Source organism: Pleurodeles waltl, chromosome 2_2 (genome assembly GCF_031143425.1).
Source record: "Pleurodeles waltl isolate 20211129_DDA chromosome 2_2, aPleWal1.hap1.20221129, whole genome shotgun sequence".
Taxonomy (NCBI): domain Eukaryota; kingdom Metazoa; phylum Chordata; class Amphibia; order Caudata; family Salamandridae; genus Pleurodeles; species Pleurodeles waltl.
In genome coordinates this window covers 130394969-130414873 of record NC_090439.1, presented here as the reverse complement: position 1 = coordinate 130414873, position 19905 = coordinate 130394969, and the positions used below count along the sequence as shown (strand labels likewise).

The 19905-nt window shown below is 45.4% G+C and overlaps 1 protein-coding gene across 5 annotated transcripts in view; it reads left to right on the top strand.

Moving 5' to 3' along the window:
• The window catches only part of CDH12 (cadherin 12), a 2251017-nt gene that overhangs the window by 440054 nt on the left and 1791058 nt on the right, over window positions 1-19905 (top strand). The gene's annotated exons all lie outside the window — the stretch shown is intronic.

Sequence of the window (19905 nt, the reverse complement as noted above, 5' to 3'; positions counted from 1 at the left end):
GGGTTTCTGAATTTTGGCAGAACTTACATTCCTGAATATGCGACGCGTATAAAACCCTTATACGAGTTGATTCGCCCGAATTTTTCAAGTAGATTTTGGACGATTGAACATACACACATACTGCGAGAGTTACAGAGTGATCTCTTAGCAGTTAAACACTTACACACACGGGACAATAAGACACATTTAGTCATCAGGGTGATACCTGGGGCTGTTGGGTTTACTTATGTCACCTTTAATGAAGGGGAGACAGTCCCGATTGCATACAAGTTTCACTTGTATTCTGCTGCAGAGCAACGTTTTGCACAAACTGAGAAAATTCTCACTGCAGTACAGATGGCTGTTATTAAAGAAAGACCGCTGGCCCAGGGTCAATGCATTGTTGTCGTTTCCCCAGTTCCAGCTTTAGAGGCCGTTACAAAAGCGAGTGTTCCTAATTCGAAAGCTTTACACCCGCAATGGATACAATGGGCTACGTCTTTGACAGCCACTGATGTAGATTATGTATTTGACCCTAAACTGCAGACTCAAGAATTTCTTCAATACGAAATAGAATACCCTGTTCCTGCTGGTACGTTGCCTATTGACCAATATCAAGTGGTCATGTATACCGATGGCTCTGCGCAACCACCGGTTGGTACTAAACAACAGTATTCTGCTGCATGTGCGGTGGTGAGCGGCACTATGGAGGGGGAAGTGTTCTGCCCGACATACTTATACTAAAACCTTGGGAGATTGCACGGCACAGCTGGCTGAGCTCAAAGCTCTATTGTTAGCATTGGAGCACGCAGATCCAGCGCTTTTAACCGTGCTGGTCTGTGACTCCTACTACTGTGTGCAGTCTTTCAACAAATATCTACACTATTGGAAGATGAATGGGTTCAGAGATTCTAAAGGCAACACCATTAAACATAAAATGTTGTGGGGTAAGGTTGCGGATCTGAAGGAAACGCTTCCTAAAGTCCATGTTGTGCATACACTTGGACACCAGCGCGTTGGGATACACGTTGCTGGGAATACTTTGGCTGATGAAGCCGCAAAATCGGCAGTGGCTGTCGCCACTGTAGCCGCAGTGACTCGTTCGAGTTCCAAACCAGACACAGAAATTTTGGCTGCCATAAAGGCTACGGCTGATGGCACGCCCTTTCCTAAAGGATTTCCTTCTCAATATAGTTACTGCTTGAATGGTGCGCTGAATGCTACTGTTACAATTCCAGGCATTGGTGTACGTGAAATTCCCAATAAAATTGAGAGACCTCGATTAATTTCTGCAGCACATGAGGGGGTGGCTTCTGCACATGCTGGTGTGGCTGCCACGATTTCACTTTTACAGGCTCATTACTGGTGGCCTGGTCTCTATAAAGAGACAAAGCACTATGTCCTTTGTTGTGACGTTTGTCAACAGATTAAAGCGTCGTCGGCTAGACGCCCACAGCAGACGCCCCTTCTGATTTCAAATAAACCTTTACAGTGTGTGTACTTGGATCATTGTGGTCCGCTGACACCAGATAGTGCATACAAATATATATTGGTTGCTGTAGATTCGTGCTTCAGATTTGTATGGGTATGGCCACAACGCTCGGCTGACGCTCGCACTGTTATTAAAGATTTGCGCATCTTTGTTGATATATTTGCAGTTGCGGCTTTTCATTCGGACCAGGGCCCTGCTTTTGCCTCTAAGGCATTCAGGGACACCATGGCTTCGTTGGGGGTCCAACTCCAATTCTCGTCTCCATTTCATCCCGAGGGAAATTCTGTCGTGGAGCGTTTAAATCGTGATTTAAAGCAGTCCTTAACGGCCAGAGTTATAGGTACGGGTCGTGGTTGGCTAGCCCACCTATATGGAGTACAGAGAGCACTTAATAACTTGCCTAGAAGGTCACTGGGGGGTCGTACTTCATATGAGTGCCTGTTTGGAACACGAATGTATGTTCCTGATCTAGATGGTCCTGGTGTGGAGGCGGCAGATACGCCCTTTGACATAAATGATCGTGTCACTGTTTTGCAGGATTTACAACAATTCCGTGAAGATAACTCTTCTGCCAGTGCTGCCTCCTCAGGAATTAAGGATGAGCCAGTAACACCTACTGGTTGGATACCCAGGATTGGGGATCTAGTGCGTGAAAAGGTCGCAGTTAAAAAAGAATTTGGTCCTTCTTATCGAGAACCTGTCCCTGTGTTGGGGGTGAGCGGCACGAGAACTGTGATTTTACCGCCGCTGCAAGGGGCCAAAGGAAATCGCTTTGTTTCCATTGATAATGTCAAGTTACAACATGTGGCCAATTCTGCACAGCAGACCAAGAGGGACACCCAGTAGTTCCGGAATCCCTCTCACTACTGGGGAAGAAGTCCCGCTGCAGGTGATTTTCACCGACACTGTTTCCTCTCCGAGCTTGGGGAGGGTGGATGATGATCTTGCGATTGTTCCACCGACGGCGATTAATATGGAATCTTGTGATCAAATTGCTGTACGTTCTACTGACATTTCTGAACATGTGGTTTATAGCGGGCCACGGCGAGAGCCTCCATCTGCTTCTTTGTTCACAGTTGCACCTTTTGCTCGAACTGCTTCTGGCTGCTTCAACGACGCTGATAATGATGTGTCCGGCTCCTCGTCCTCGATGTCTTCTGTCCACGGTCCACGACGGCTGCTGGGTTGGCTTAAACGCGCATAGTTTGTTTTTCCTTGGAACTATTTTTGGCTGTTTTTGGCCGTGATGACTCTTTTATTATGGTTGGGATTTGTGGTTACTTTTTTTCTGATAATACATGGTCATTTTCTTCCTGATCGATCTGACATTAAGCACGTGGAGACTGTGTTAAAACCGCATTTTTCGTCTCATATGGTTCGAAGAGACTTGTCCACAGTAAACATTTCTGCAATACCAGTTCCGGATGGAATTGTGTGGGTTAAAGTAATGTTTGATATATATGGTCCCACTGAATTGATTCAAATTCATTTCAAATTGATTCATTGCTGATGTTAAGTGTGTGTATAAATAATGAAGGTGAAGAAGGGATTGAGGAGGATGATGAATTGGTGTGAACAATAGATTGCCATCTGGAAGGTGCTGTAACGGAAGATGAGTGGAAGGAAGCATGTGATAATGATGAACTGATAAGTGAAGTTAAACAAGGTATTTCACAAGGATGGACTGAGTGGAAATCCAATGGAAAAGTAAGTGAGGCATACAAACAAGTTTTTGAAGAATTATTAGTGGTCATTCAAATTCTTATGCGGTCTAATGTTTTGGTTGTGCCAGAGAGCATAAGGAACAAGATACTAACCCTTGCTCATGAAGGGCACATAGGGATGCGGGCTGTGAAGAGGAGAATCAGCGAAACGTTTTGGTGGCCAGGATTAGATAAGAGTGTAGAACACTTTGTGAGAGATTGTTTAATGTGTGTGGTGAGTGATAAATCTCAAGTCACGCTACCTAGTCCTGTTGAGGCAATAAGTATACCTAACAAACCATGGAGCAAAATTGCTATTGATCTTACTGGCCCCATCGTGCTATTCAGTGGGGTAGTTGAATACAGAGTAGTACTAATTGATTTTACAGTCATTGGTCTGAGCTCAAGTTCGTAAAAGTGCGTAATACCACAAAAATTATTGAATTCCTTGAATCAGTTTTTGATAAGGAGGAAATCCCTGATGAAATTTTGACAGATAATGGCTGTCAATTTACTTCAACTCAGTTCTCTAATTACCTGGTTATACATGGGCATCAAACATGCCAAAACTTCATTGTATCATCCTAGAAGCAAAGGTCTCATGGAACGATTCAATAGGGTCATTAAAAATAATATGCAATTAGCAAAGGCTAATGGTTTAAATTGCAAATTGGAGCTCAAAAAATTGTTATGGGCTGTGCGTACTACTCCCAACGTGGATACAGGCGTTTCCCCATTTGTATTATTGAGAGGTAGGGTTCCAGCAACCAAATTAACAAGACAGTGGATGGGTGAGTTGTCATTGATAAATGCATGATAGAGAGGGTAGGTGAAAGGAGAGAACAAGCTCAGAATAAGTACATAGAGGAACTGAGAAAGACAATTTGTGTGAAGATAGGAGACTATGTAAAAGTTAAAAGTGCTCGTATGATTCAGAAAGGAGAGTCAACATTTTTATCACCCAAAACGGTTGAGAGAGTTTGCAAAAATGCAGTTATATTGAATGATGGAAATTGGTGAAATAAGGAAAAATTGTCAATAGCTCATGAAGTGAAAGTTAAAGAAAAAAAAAAGGTATAAGTGCAAGCAACAACAAGAACTCAATCGACAATGTGGAAGGACTAAAACCAAGAGCATCTTTAAGGGATAAGAAATTACCTAATAAATATCGAGATTATTTATTATTTATTTAATGTGTTTAGAAACTTTGGTATTGGATTTTCAATGCAGTATTCCTGATTCATGTGATTGTGTTTCCACGTATATTTATGTTCCATTTTAATTTGTATATTCTAATGTTATTCTATAGAATATTTATGCATTTATTGTTTGCTTTCCATTTTGATATATTCTTCTAATTCTTATATAGTATTTCATTGTTATGTTAAGGGGAAAGATGTGTTGGGTCTCAGTGCTTGTTGACATATGGACAAGCACTGAGGCTCAATGGAATGTTGGGGGGGTGGAATGTGGGTGGTTGACGGGAGCAGCAGCAGCAGTGGCAGTTGAAGGTGAAGTCCAGTGAGGAAAGACTGTTTTAATATATCATCCTGCTTACTTCAGAAACTTACTTTGGAAAGCGCTTCCTTATAATCGGGTAAGTACGTTTTGCAAGAAAAATGTTTACAGTTTTGAAAAGTCGACATCTAGTGCAATTTTTGGAAGCTGCAGTGTTATCCTATGGAGGAAAAACAAAGGATGGCAACCAAGTACAGTACAATGACTTACGGGCCAATTCCCTGGACTGTAGGCGAGTATTGGGCAAGGGTCAGAAGCACACCCAACAGCTCACACCGGGTGGCACTGGGGTGGCTGGGTGCAGTGATGTATTATGGCATTGAGTGCCCAATGTTAATCAATGGGGATTGGTCTGGTTGAAAATATGCTGCAGGTGAGGACTGGGGATCCAGTCGTTGGGGGGGTGGGGGGGGCTCAACAAGTAGTTTCCAATCTTGAGGTGTCCAGGGACGTGGGGACACCCTTAGTCCTCTTCTTCATGAGCCAGGGGTGACTGGTGCAGAGTTGTCCTGAGTCATCGGGTTTTCTCCACCAGAGCACTTGCGGTTGAGGGGGCCTGCATGTAGAGGCTGCAGGTGGTGTCAGTAAGTCTACAGTGGGCAAGTCCAGTGTGGGCTTTGTCTCTGGAGGGCTGGGGTACCACTTTGGCACTGTTGGCCCACCTCATCTTGGCCAAGGCGGCACAGGTGCAGTGGTGCTTTCAGGTGTATGGTTTTTCTGTGGTCCAGAGTCCTCGCAGTTCTCTTGGGGTGCCTCCAAAATGCAGGGAAGCATCTCTGCTGCTCCACAGAAGTTCCTGGGTCTTTGTTGAAGGCAGGCAGGCCTCCCAGGGTTTTGGAGGCACAGCAGATTGAAGGATGAATCTTATTTGGTGCAAACCTGTGGAAGCAGCAGGCAGGCCGGTAGGGCTGGGACCAAGTCATTTGCTTCTTCCTCTGGCTTTGCTTTTGCAGCACTTGAGTGTCCTTCGTAGGTCAGCAGGGATTTGCCTTCCTGGTGCCAGGGTCTCCCCTAAATACTGCATTTAGGTGTGTTTCGGGAGGGCAGGGAGTAATCAATGGACTACTTACACCTGGGGTCACTACACCCCTTATATGACCACTTCCTGTGGGAAGTGGACATAACCCTGTCCCAGAGTTCCTAAATTTGCCCACACCAAGATGGCAGATTTCTAAAAGTTGTCTCTACATCAGGCAGCGCACCTTAGGAGTGGAACTGACCTGAGGGTTGGGGACACCTCCCTGAATACTAAATTTCCCACCTGTCCAAGTGTCCAGTAGGCCCTGGAGCAGGAGGGTTGGCATCTCTCCTGTGAGTGAAGCCAGATCTGCATACCAAGGATGGTGGACTTCTTTAAAGCCCCCTGCCTTAGAATGCAGGTTCGCAGGTCATTATGTTAGGTGCGGTGTGTAAACACCTCTCCCAGAGCAGGCTTTGTAGCCGAGCACCCGAGAGCAAAGACTGTCACCCTAGGCGGTCAGGCTTGTGTTTGGTGGTGGCAGGCTGGCTAAAACTAGTCAGTCCCCACATGGGTAGTTGTTAGGTTTTCAGGGGGCACCTCTAAGGTGCTCTCTAGGTGCATGTATTAATAAATCCATCACTGCCATCAGTGAGGGTTTATTAATACAATATTTGATATCAAAATTCCCTAGTTTCCCTTGCTTCCCTCATAGTGTCAAGAGTCTTTCGACAGCTCACTGTCCAGTTTACTTTCTTTGGTACTTTCTTGGAGGTCAATTCTGTGAGGGGGTGCCACAATGGTACCATACCCCTTGGACTGAGGTTTGGGTATTTAGACCACTGGGCTGGCAGAGGGATTGTCAGAGGGCTCAATTAACCCCAAATCCAGCATTCTGCTTACTTTAGCGCTGATGCTATCCTTCAATTGGTGAGATTGTGTATAAATGTTGCTTTTGACAGGCATGTGGTCACCAGTGTCTAAATCATGGTCACACCGGTTAGTCTGACCAGGGGTGAGGGAAGAGAGCTCAGCATACTGCTGTCAGACATGCCAACAGTCAAGCTTGAGAGTGTCTGAAACGACCACACCCTCAACGTACTCATCTTCGGGGCTGTGAGACAGGGGTTTGGGGAGAGGCTTGCTCTCTTCTTCCTGATCCTCATCAGTGACCATCAGCATGGCCACTTCAGCCACGTCATGGAAGAGCTTTAGGCGGTTCACATGGATGACCATGTGAGGGTTCCTGGGGGTGCCTCAGTCAACCAGGTAAGTTACCTCACTCTTCTTTCCAAGGATGGGGTAAGGGCCACTCCATTTGTCCTGGAGTGCCCTGGGAGCCACAGGCTCCAGTACCCACACCTTCTGACCCGGTTAGAACTCCACCATGGCAACCTTTTGGTAATACCAGTGCTTCTGGAGCTCTTGGCCAGCCTCAAGGTTTTTGGATGCTTTTTTCCATATACTCAGCCATCCTTAAACGTAGGCAATCACATAGTCCACAATGTCTTGTTTGGACTGTTTGAGAGGTGTCTCCCAGCCTTCTCTCACTTGATACAGTGGTCCCCTTACAGGAAGACCAAACAGAAGTTCAATAGGGGAACAACCCTACTCCCTTCTGTGGCACTTCTCTAGGCAAAAAGCAAGCATGGTAACAGGATATCCTGTCGTCGTTTGAGTTTTTCAGGGAGTACTGCAATCATGCCTTTGATGGTTTTGTTGAATCTCTCAACTAAACCATTTCCTTGTGGGTGAGATGGAGTAGTGAACTTATAAGTCACTCCGCATTTATTCTTCATGGCCTTGAGGTGTGCAGACATGAAGTTACTGCCTCTTATACCTCGTCCTTAGGGACGCCCACTGTAGTAAAAATACTAAGTAGGGCAGGAAGGTCTACCAGGCTTTTGGAGGCTCTGCAGCTTGCAGGACGAGTCGACTTTGGTGCAAATCGGTGGGTGCAGCAGAGCAGTAGGGCTGGGACCAAGTCATGTGCCTCTTCCTCTGGCTTTGCTTTTGGGGCTCTTGAGTGTCCTTCATAGGTCAGCAGGATTCTGTCTGCAGCCTGACTCTATCTACTGATGATACAGTATGCTTGGATTTATAAAATGCCAGTAGGCTAGCCACCTGCCCTGCAGCAGAGCTTGACTCGCCACATAGGCCTCCAATGTAAGAAAGTGCCTTGTTTATGTAGAGTCCTACCTAGCCAGAAAGCAAGAACAAGCTCCTTACTTTTGGTAGCGGTCTCTGGTGGGCATTCTTTCTAACCAGATTCCTTGCAAGCCTCCTAACTCCTCATAACGCCTCTTTGGTGTTTAAAAAGGCTGGCACTATGCCACCATCAGTTGTTAATACACTACGCATCTGAAGGCATGGAATGGGGGAAAGACTAGAAAGAGATGTCTGCACTTTGGGGTGGGGCTCCACTCCATCACGTTCAGAGTTCCATGGAGCCATTGTGAAATTCAACTGCACCATCTGCCGGTGTGCAGAAACACTGCTGTTGAAATTTCTCTGGATCCAGTCTAGTGCCTGGGGATATTCTAAAGGTAAGTAATCTGCAGTTCAATATTGTATCTACCAGAAAGAAAGTACCAAGAGTGCCTAACATATGGTATTGGCATGCACTGAGGCATGATATGTTGCACACAGATATGGTTCTTGTGTCAGGCATGATGTGAAACAAATACCAGAGGGCATGATGACGAGTGGGTTATGCATGATGCAGACAGTACTTGTTGCACTCATGTGCCCAAAGGTCATTGGGTGGAGTAGGCACTGTTTTTGGGCAGGACTGTATTGAGGCATAGTAATTGTTGCCAATTGCATGTTGAGTAAAGATAGGAACGATAAAGTGTGAGTTAGGTTGTTTACTTAGAGAAGACGTGTGGGTGGGTTGCTTGGCTGAAACACTAGGCCTGGCAAGGTGACAAGTGGATGTTGGCTTGGGGGTTAGGCAGTGTGGCTAGGTTACCGGCTTGGGATGGAGTTAGTGTTGGTAACTTTCTCGCATGGGCGTGTCATATGGGTGTAGATTGCTGGCTTAGAATAGGTAGTGTCGAGTGACTTGTAAGTATATGGTGTGAAGTGATCGTGCACGTGTACAGGTTTAGCGCTAGCTTGCTGCGGTCAAATGTCTTGTTTAGATGCTCTGTTATCACACTGCCGGCTGTTGGTGTGCCTCTGGCGTCGATCAGGCACAGTGTGAGCAGATTTAAGGCAGGCAGTGTGTGTTTACGTTGCGGATGTAGGACAGAGTTTGTGGGTAGGCTGTCACTTTGTTCACAGACAGTGGTCTGGTGGGAGCCTGGATGCTGCTGTAGGATGTGCATGGTGGATGCAGGCTTCTGGCTCAGGGCAGTAATGGTGTAGGCATTATCCTGCTTGTTTTTGACAGTCCAATTGTGTACATGCTGCAGTTGATGCTAGTTCTGTAGGCTGCTAGTTTGCTCACAGACAAGGGTCTGATGGGAGCCTGGGTGCTGCTGTAGGATGTGCATGGTGAATGCAGGCTTCTGGCTCAGGGCAGTAATGGTGTAGGCAGAAAGCTGCTCGTTTTTGACAGTCCTGGTGTGTACATGCTGCAGTTAATGCTAGTTCTGCTGTAGGCTGTTAGTTTGCTCGCAGACAAGGGTCAGGTGGGAGCCTGGATGCTGCTGTAAGATGTGCATGGTGAATGCAGGCTTCTGGCTCAGGGCAGTAATGATGTAGGCAGAATGCTGCTTGTTTTTGACAGACCTGGTGTGTACATACATGCTGCGGTTGATGCTAGTTCTGCTGTAGGCTGCTAGTTTGCTCACAGACGAGGGTCAGGTGGGAGCCTGGATGCTGCTGTAGGGTGTGCATGGTGAATGCAGGCTTCTGGCTCAGGGCAATAATGGTGGAGGCAGAATGCTGCTTGTTTTTGACAGACCTGGTGTGTACATGCTGCAGTTGATGCTCGTCTTGCTGCAGGCTGCTAGTTTGTTCACAGACAGTGGTCTGGTGGGAGCCTGGATGCTGCTGTAGGATGTGCATGGTGGATGCAGGCTTCTGGCTCAGGGCAGTAATGGTGGAGGCAGAATGCTGCTCGTTCTGGGCAGACCTGGTGTGTACATACATGCTGCGGTTGATGCTAGTTCTGCTGTAGGCTGCTAGTTTGATCACGGTCAGGTGGGAGCCTGGATGCTGCTGTAGGATGTGCATGGTGGATGCAGGCTTCTGGCTCAGGGCAGTAATGGTTTAGGCAGAATGCTGCTCGTTCTTGACAGTCCTAGTGTGTACATGCTGCAGTTGATGCTCGTCTTGCTGCAGGCTGCTAGTTTGCTCACAGACAGTGGTCTGGTGGGAGCCTGGAAGCTGCAGTAGGATGGTCATGGTGGATGCAGGCTTCTGGCTCAGGGCAGGAATGGTGTAGGCAGAATGCTGCTTGTTTTTGACAGTCCTGGTGTGTACAGAACGCTGCCATGAGTACGGAGCTCTCCATACTCTTAATTCCCATAATATGGGTGGAATTTAAGGCATTCCTGGGTGTTCCAAGTCGTCAGTGGTCTTGCGAACTTGTGAACGCCCACACACAAGTATTTCTGTGGACGTTCATAAACTGCTTCCCTTCAGCTTTTGCAGCCTGGAAAGAGTTATGTGTTTACTTCTGCTAAAAGTTGTCGTAAAACCCCTTCCAGGGTGGGAAGGGAAATGATCACCTAGTGGCAATGTAGGGGATGGTGTTTCTCCAGGTGAAACATATTTTCCCTGCCAAGGGGAAAAAAAAAAAAAGGTGCATTTACACTGTGGAATCTATTCATCTTCCTCAGATTTCCAAACCTTGGAGCACTCAGTGCAGGAAAATGCATGCGCAACAAGAAACTCATATTTTCCCAAGGAATCTACATGGAAAGCTGTGCCAGGTACAGCGTTCCATGTGGATTCCTTGAAGCGTTAATGAAATCCAAAAAGTTGAAAATCTACACTCTGATTAAATGTTAATCTATGAACCTGTCTGACTAAGTATTTTTTACCCATGATTCTAATTATGTATTCTATGTGCATATGTGTGTGTATTCATGTGTGTGTGTGTACAAATATATATATATATGTGTATATGTTGTTTCTGTGCCTGGCATGTTTGTAAATCATTGCATGGCTCCTGGTTTTTTGGGTTGTTATACTAGATATCTACGAATTTCTGCTCTCTTTTTATCACACTTATCTTCTCATCACTCTTATGTCATGTCTCTATCAAACTATCCTCCATTCTCACTCGGACTCATCCCAAATCTCTTCGACCACTTTCATCTCCTAAATATCTCTGCCTAAGCTCTTCCCTCCACCTCCACATCTAACTCACCAAACTTCACTCTACCTCTGTGACCTCCCACACAACCCTACTAAATACTCCTGCATTCATCTCACCCTGCTACTATGCTCTCCCTAACCCTTCCACATCCTCTTTCCCCTCCGCTCCCCTTTTATTCATCTCAAGCCTTTGGATTGAGTAAATGAAGGATAAACTCCCAATTAACACTTCTGGATTTCTTTCCTCCTCCACCCCTCCATTACTCCAGTCAATCTAACTAACAAACTCCCATATCCGCAACTCAAATTAACTCATAATAATATTAAAACTGTACGCCTTATTAAATTATACTAATCCATCACTAATTCTTGTTGGGTACCGGAGTAGCGTGCTACTCATCGAAAAGCGCTTCGACGCCTCGTCAGGGGTAGTAAGCGCTATATAAATACGATTACAATACAATACAATACAATACAAATAGCGTATGTCCTCAAATTATCAATGAATGATATTGTTATACCTGGCATTGTTTCTGATGATTGGGATGTGAAGACAGTAGATTCTATGCTAACGGATTTGCAATATTATACTGTCTATGACGATGATGATGCTTACCAGTTTAGAGATAATCATGGTGACATGTTTTGTTACAACTATTATGGACACCACTTTATTCATAAAGCTAGTAGCCCCAAGTCCATGTTTAATTATGTGCAATGGGAACATTGCTCGACTCCTCCACAAGGGAGTTCAAAAACGTATTATGATAAATTTGCATATTTTTCTGGGCATGATCCACGTAATGCTAAGTCCTACTATTTTAAAGTTGCACCGTATTCTAATAAGCAGATGTTATTGACCGATACTACATTACTGTATTCCAATTTGTTTGTATCTAAACTTTCGGTCGAGGGATATGAATACTGGTTTAAAACTGTTGACTTGAAAAGTGTTTGGGGTTCGAAAAATTGGCAAATGCAAGGCAGGGACACGTTATTTAGAGCATGTATTATCCCTGTGCAGATGATTTTCCTCAATGACACAGTACAACAGACTAGCTGTTTGGGCTTAGCGACGATTAGGGAGTTGACTTTGCCTAGTATACCTGTCCCTTCTAAATTAAACAATTGGCAGCACTATGTGAATGCTACTTTCAGTAACTTTACACATTGGGTCCAGAATGGTACGCTTAACACTTCATCGTTACATCCAGGCGGGTGGTTATTATGGCCTGTAGACACTAATATGTGTCATCAACGTTTTGTCACCCCTTCAGGGGGGTTCAGGACTAGTAGGGCAGACCCTCGTTACGTTTCACCGGAACATGCTGATATTATAACTACATACAGTGTGGGGAAGCTTTGTCAGCAATGGTTGAAGTCATCCCCGCTGGATGCAGTTAAGTCACATCTCACGTTACTGTCTAATGATACTGATTTACAAGATTTTTTGTCAGGTCCCAAAGTACCACGGAAGAAAAGGTTCTTATACGAGGTTTATAATGAGATTTGGAAGCTTTCACAACAAGAGGCTGCAGCCCGGTTGAGGCAGATTGATTTGTCTGTTGTTGACTTTGCAATTTAATTCGTGTTTGAAGCACATTCTGGTGGGTAGATATGAACTATTGGGAGACAGTTACATACATGAGGTGTGGGACCTTCCCTTTCAGTACAGATGTGTTAATGGTTTGAAGGAGGTTTTTCTTAGCGGCAGCGAAGCTTCTGTCAGCCTTTCAATGGTTTGTAAACAGCTGTCCTTGCACGGGGCGTGTAACGCTTCGATTGCTAACTTAGCTTGTTATCTGAAGGGAGTTCCAGTCCCGGTTATTAAAAACACTTTCCAGATGCTTTCTAACGGCAGTTACATTGTTCTTAACAGCGAACGCTGCTGTGGCATGCGTGCCGGAATAGTTTACATCGTCGTTGTCAATAAGGCCGTTACGTGCTGCGGGAATGTGTTGTTTCCCCCCACTCAATTTAGGGAGGTAGCGGACATCTGGCCTCATATTGCTACTTCCAAGGTTGATTTCGACAAGTTGAGTCGGCTAAAAGCTTTATTGTTTCAAAAGCATGTGGCCCTTACATCTGCTAGCGAGACCTACGCACTTCAGGTGGCAAGGTCATCGGTGGAGATACAGTCCCTTTTGAATACTAACTTTCCAAATCACTTCGGTGAACTTGTGGGACGTATATTTAATGCATCCAGCACTGCTGGTATTGCAAATTTTTTCAAAGTCGTTGGTGTTGGTTTTGCTCATACCTTCTCTTCCATATTCGGTTTGATACCTTCGGCTATACATTCTATTTTCGGAAGCATTTTTGGGGGTTTCCCGATTACTTTGGCTTTATTGGCTGGAGTCTTGCTGTTGTTGCTATTTTTTCGCAATGGCTGTCCCGTCACGACGAGATCCTGTATTGCTGCTCCCGTGAGCGCACTTGTGTCGTGAACGCATGATGCAGCATTTTGGAGCGACACTCCTGGGACATTTGGAGTGTGACTGGTCTCTGTCATTCAGACCGGTTTTGGATTGTGTGCAACCCGTGTTTCGATGCCTTTGGTGCTCGTTTGAACATGCACTGGCTCTCTGTCTCTCATTGCAACGCCCTCCAATGGTCGATACTGATCTGTTGATGTTCCCTATTAGGGCTCATTCCCAGACTTGTGCACTACGGTTGCGCTTGCTTCGTGAGGCAGTTTATGAGATTCCCTTCCTGGAGGAAGATGGTGTTGTCTCTTTCATAGGCCCTACACGGGGTGCCGCCCTGAATGGTTTTGGGTCTTTGGATCACACCTGCTCCATGGTACTTTGTGGCGTGGATCTTCCGATATTGACATATATCGAAGTGGAGGAACTCCTGCGTTCTATTGCTTCTATCTGACGATTGGATTTTTGCGAAATTGACACTATCTTGAATTTGGCTTTATGGTCACATGTTACCTAAATTTCTGACTTTGTTGTTTTCTCACCTTGTCGAAATAATTGTTTTAGGTATTGTTTATATTTGGGGCATCCTTTTATATTATTGGAACCACTTGCTACCGACAAGGGGAGGGTGTGGTGTGGTTAGTTTTACATATTCATTGCGCTTTAGCTTCAGGCTTTAGGCCTTTGTGCACTTTGCCCTGAATATATTTTATTCATTTGCTGACAGCTTAGAGCCTCTGTGCACTTTGCTCTACATGCTTTTTATTAGGCTTCGTACTGTTATTTTTCAAATAGCCAGTTCTACTGTGTTGTTTTTTATTCATATCACACTGTTTTGCCTACTTCAGCACTGGAGTTCTCCATAACATATTTACTCTGTGCTTCAGTCAAGGATACAGTCTGGTACATTGCCGATAGACGTGGTAGGAGTTTAGACTTGGCATTCCTGCGTAGGGACATTTTGTGATCACGATGACATGTTAGTTATAAAATCACTTCCTTGTCCCAATACATGCAAGAGGGAGATTCCGACCAGGGAACCACAACTAGACGCTGACTGCCTCGTTGCAGATGCTGAACCAAGATCACAGGTCTTTGCTCAGGTATGAGGGCTGATGTCTCCACAGTGATTCTAATAGGCAAGCTAGAAGCTTAACATGCTGTGCTCTAGATAGAACAAGCAGAGGGAGAGTAGAAATTGTTTGACAATATGATAGCTTTGTTCTTATGTTTTACTCTCCTGGTAACTATTACAATCCTACTGTGTTGTATCGTTCTGGTTATTGCGGCTCACGTCTTAATATCTAAAATACAGTCGTTTTATTAAAAAACATTATATAAAACTTATACTGTCTTTGTCATTTGTATATGAGATCATATTGGAAATAAGAGAGTTGGTTTGGATCTGAGTAACCACGACTTCCCTGAGAAGTTCCAAAGATGTCATGCGCTCGGCTGCCGAATCATTCCTTCCACATGGGAGAAATGAGGCACTGCTAGTTAGCCGGAGCAAAAACCGGATTTAGGGTGACAGAGTTCTTTACACGTGGGTCAGACTCAGTCCCCCACACCGTTATAGATCCTGCTACCTAGAAATCCAGTAGTCTCATTTAGAATAATGAGAGCCCACGCGACGGGAGGCCTGATCCCACTCCCACTCCCCAGTCCAAGTCCACTCCCACTCCTTCCCATGGCAAGTCCAAAACCCCACCCACTCCAAAACCTAAGCCAGGGAAGCCCCCTCCCAAGCCTGAGTCACCACTCTGCCACCCTATGCCCCTGTTTCCTGAGGTGCCTGCCTGCCCCATTGATGCCCCTTCCCTGTGGAGGCCATAGCCAGGGTAGGAGTCAAGTGGGGGCCTTGTGGGCCAAAAGGGACAAATTTAATGGACTGTCCCGTGGCCTTGTCTGCACTTGTTTTTCTGCCTACAGTTTCTGGATAAATATATCTGGCCAACAGACGTGTTGGTGCAATGTTCTTCCATAGACCTGTGTCTTAAAGTGGGAGGGCCATGCACACAGGTATGTTCTTCGCATTGTCTTGCTGGGCATTTGCCAAGTAAGTGTCTACCTGTACAGATTGTGTATCTAGTTTTGGGGGGGTGCGTTGGGGTGTTGGTGGTGAGGGTGTGTGTGTGTAAGGGTGTCGGTGTGCGTGTATGTGGGCGTGGTGGTGTGTGTGTGATCCTTGTGGGTATATAATGTCCCCTTCCCTCCCTTGTGTGCTAGACGGCTGTACTCACTGTTGTCATCTTAGTCGGCGGTCATTGTCGTGCATGAATGTCGCAAGGATCAGTACTGGGAAGATTTCAAGTTCACGCTTCATGATGGCCTCGGTGTCATCTGTGTCCCTACGGTGAGTGTTTCCTTGTGTATGGCTCACTTTCGCCAGGCTTTGTGTGATGATGGTTCCGCCCTGGAAATCTTGCCGGTGTGGTGTTTCGTATTATGGTGGGGAGGAAGGGCCTTGCCGCCGGCCTGAAAATGGCCCCTGCCATCGTCGTCGGCTCTCCCACACTGGCGGTAATAGCGGTGAAGTGGCTGCTCTGATTACGCTTTTCTACCTGACTCATAATTCTGAGGTCCGGACCACCACCCTGTCGGCGGTCGCACCTCCACTGCCGGCGGGACGGTCCAACACCACCAGACTCATAATGACCACCCAGGTGTCTTGACTATGCCATTTCTTCTGGAGACTACTTTGGGCTAGCTTTCGGCTTTTTCGCATTGGTCTTTGGGTGCTTCCTTAGAGCATCACATTATCTGTCATTTCAATTCTCATGAACCAGAGGGGGTCAGAGAGTTGTTCCGCAGCCCCAATGTGCCTCGATTTGGTGGTGTCTGAGATTGGGACTACTGCTTCCTCCAGACATGTGTGCAAGATCTTGTATGTTGGCTGATTTCTAGACTTGATAAGGGGTGAACATATTTCTGCATTCAATTTTCTCTCCGGGCTGTTGATAGACTCCCTTTCCCTGGCATCCCCCTCTCCCTCAGACCACATCTTTCCCAGACTTGAATTAATTTGTTAGGGAAAAGTAGGAGGCAAAATATTGCTGCATTGAGAGTCCGGTCTGAGGCCAATAAGTCACCGACATTTGCCCAAATGATGGTAATTAACTTGTATGGCTGTTTGTTCTCAGACGTTGCACCATGCGGTGATTCACAATCTTTTGAATTTTGTGTGTGTGCTGTGGAGTTTATGGGGTCTTCACTATCCCAAGCATATGGGAAACTTGGCTTCTGACACTGGAGGGCAGCTACATTTTGGATCTAAAAAGGGGCCTTCATTTGGCTGGGGGCTGTTAGATTTCTGGGGGCATTGTTGGGACCACATGCCACTAAGGAATTTTGATCCTGGGCTGGGTGCGTGAGACTGGGAACCTTTTGACTTGGCCATTGGAACCCATCCAGTTGACTTGTGGGTACAAGGACCTGGGTGCTTGCTTTTAAGCACTGGTCGGGGAGCCTCCCAGACTCCCTTTGTCAGACTGACCTCTACCGGGATGTGGACAGCTGACCCGTCCCTGGGGGATCAGCAGCAGAGTGGGTCCTAAACTCCTACTGGCACCCTGAATGGCACACTCTAGTGAGGATACCCAATGTGACAGAACACACACAGCAGCCCTGAGTTTCCTGAATGCAAGTAAAGGTTTGAATCACAAACTTTGTCTTAGTGGTCCTTCTATTGAGTTTCTAGCACAATGAATTTTGAGGTGTGGGCGAAATGGATGCTTAGCATTGTGGTTTTTAACTTACTGCACATTTGGGGTTCTGTGTTTGTACAAAGGCATTGCTCTCCCAAACAGTCAGTTACCCCTTCCTGCTGTGGTTGTGGGCTGGTATGGTTGGTCTGGGTTCCCTATCTGTTGTTGCTGTTGCCACATGTTTGTCCCAACTCCTGACCCCTGTTGTTGTGGTGCAATGGTAGATTAACTGCCCTGTGGCTAAGTGTATGGAACGTTCAGGATTCCCTGGGCTTGGTTTCCTGGGTGGAAATTTTGCAGGGACTGACTCAAGCTCATCGGCCTCTGTTCATGATATGCCGTTATCTAGCATCTGTCAGCCATTTGGTCCATTCTGTGGCAATAGTAACTTTCTCTAAGGTCTAGCTGCTGACAATGTCCCTGGTTTCCGCTGTTGTAGCTATGTTGAAAACTTCTGAGGTTTTGTGGTGGAGCTCTCATAAGAACTGTTGGCATTTGCATGGTTGCAGTGAACATGGCCCACTCGGGTGGTCTTTTCAAATTTGTGTTGGACCAACTTAGTGGTGTCTCTCGGCTTGCCCCTGTGTTTCCCAGTCCTTTTCTTGTTTCTTTTGTGATAGTGTAATATGTGAACTTGTATCTCTTACCAGGGTTTGCTGTCTAGCCCAACTACATTCTCCAACCTGCTTCATATTTCGTCAGGCAGCCCCTTTGTGAGGATATTGTTAAAGAATGAAACCTGTTCAGTGCCCTATAACACTTGGATGAGTAAGAGAACAGGAAGATCTACAAGCTACAAGATCAGTCAAATGCTAACTTGAAACGATCTGTTTTCGAGTGTTTTCTGAACATGGTTAGAAAAAAGTGACAGGCGTCGAATTGTGTTTTACCAGAGGTCCTAGATGTCATTTCCATTGATGGATGTGACAACTTGCATTGCAAATAGATGTGATTGAAAAGTTGTTTATTTGCAATCACTTGCAATCATCTCCTTACGTTTTAATAGATCACAACCCCTTTCCTTATTGTCCTGTTTCAAAAATGTATTTAAATGTTCTCCTTTTAGAAAGCTTTATCTGTACACCAATGTTAAATATTGCGAACAAGCTGAAACATTGCAGTGGGGCTTAAGAGCATTCGCTTTTCACAAATGTAGTCAAACAATGATATTCTTCAGTTAGCTAAATAAATATATACTATACAAGGCAAGATATCTCAGTGAATTTTACTTCGACTAATAACATCTGGTCAAGTGTGCATATCATGAGTTCGAATCTCTGAAATTAAATATGGGTAATACTGAAACCTGCAATTTGCAAGAGGTAGAGGTCGGCCTGAACTTCCCCATAAAACACACTTTTTTTGTAAAACATGAACAACTAGCTAAATATTTCAAGTGAGAATCGGCAGGGGTGAGGGATTCTTGAATTATAAAAAAATCCAAAAGCTATATTCGAGTTTGCTTTTACTTAACGGGACAGTGGATGAATACATGGTCGTATTATAGAGCGTGTAATCGCTCAGGTCACTTTAGTGGCAACGTTTGGTGTACTGTTAGTAAAATGAAGATGTGGCAGTCATATAAATCTATTAGGATGGGGACACATCTTTTGATGCACTAAATCCAGTGTTTGAAAATATACTCTATTGTAATCGAGGCACCGGAAACGGCTAAGGGACTTTGGAGAAAGGGTCGGGCTGGATTTTATTAAGGGGTTTTAACAAATGCCAGCCATGTTTATTGTTAGCTTTTGTACTCTCCTTTAATATTCCAAGCATTGTAATTAACTAAGACGATCCCTTTCAAAAGCAGACTTTGCAAATCAACTGAAAAACTGCAGTTACGCCAGAAACACTTTACAGGTAGTTGGAAATACTTCACTCGCCCTAAATGACACACTCCCTCAGTCCCTGGCCATTACCTGGAGGCCCAAGACGAGCCCTCCCCCGCAATTTAAGACCTCTTCTCTGTTTACAGATCATCATGAACTACCACATATCTTTCTGATCCAGAGTTTAATTGCGATAGAGATACCGAGGCTGAGCAGGATGACTTATCAATCAAAATTGTTATTTTACAGTTCAAACTCTCACTTCAATAATCCCTGTAAGCAGTCATCATGCCTGAAATGTAGCCAAGAAGCCGCTTTACCACATATATTACAGAGCAGTCTTTACAATCCGTTCTGCAGCAGATCATTAGACTGCCAAGTGCATAAATGCAATATTCTCCGTCATTGAAGAATGGAGTGCAACCTGGCTAATGAAACCAGGTGAACTGGGCTAGGAAGTAGTGCTGCTTGTTCAGTTCCCGCCTCAGCTGCCCCAGTGTTCAATTTTCCCTCACATCCAACCGCCTGTGACAGGATCAGAGGTTCGTCAGCTCATCTCCTAGAAAGGCTCCTATTTCCGACAGTGTCACGGCCCACATACTCTCCCAAACTGACACGAGGGGCTCCCCCCCATCCCTCCCCACCGCTTTGGAAATACTTACTGACGGAGGGGAAGTGTTTGGCTCATCTGAGTGATTTCTGCTCAGCCAAGCTAATTCCATTATCCGTTAGTCATGTTTACAGCAAGCTGACAGCTAATAACTCATGTGGAACTCTGTAGCCATTTTTAATCTTTCTCTTCATCCAAGTCAATGCTCAAGGAGCTTTGCTTTCTCTGATTATTAAAGATGATGTGCAAGTATGCTGTCAGCCTTCTGTTCATGGAATCTGAATGAAGCGCAAGGTCAGGAGTTTCGAGCCAGCTCGAAGGATTGACACACGATAATTACAGGTAAGATTCCTCTGAAGGGATAGGTCTTCTGATCTCAGGCACAGCGGCTTGGGCATTATTAGTTTTT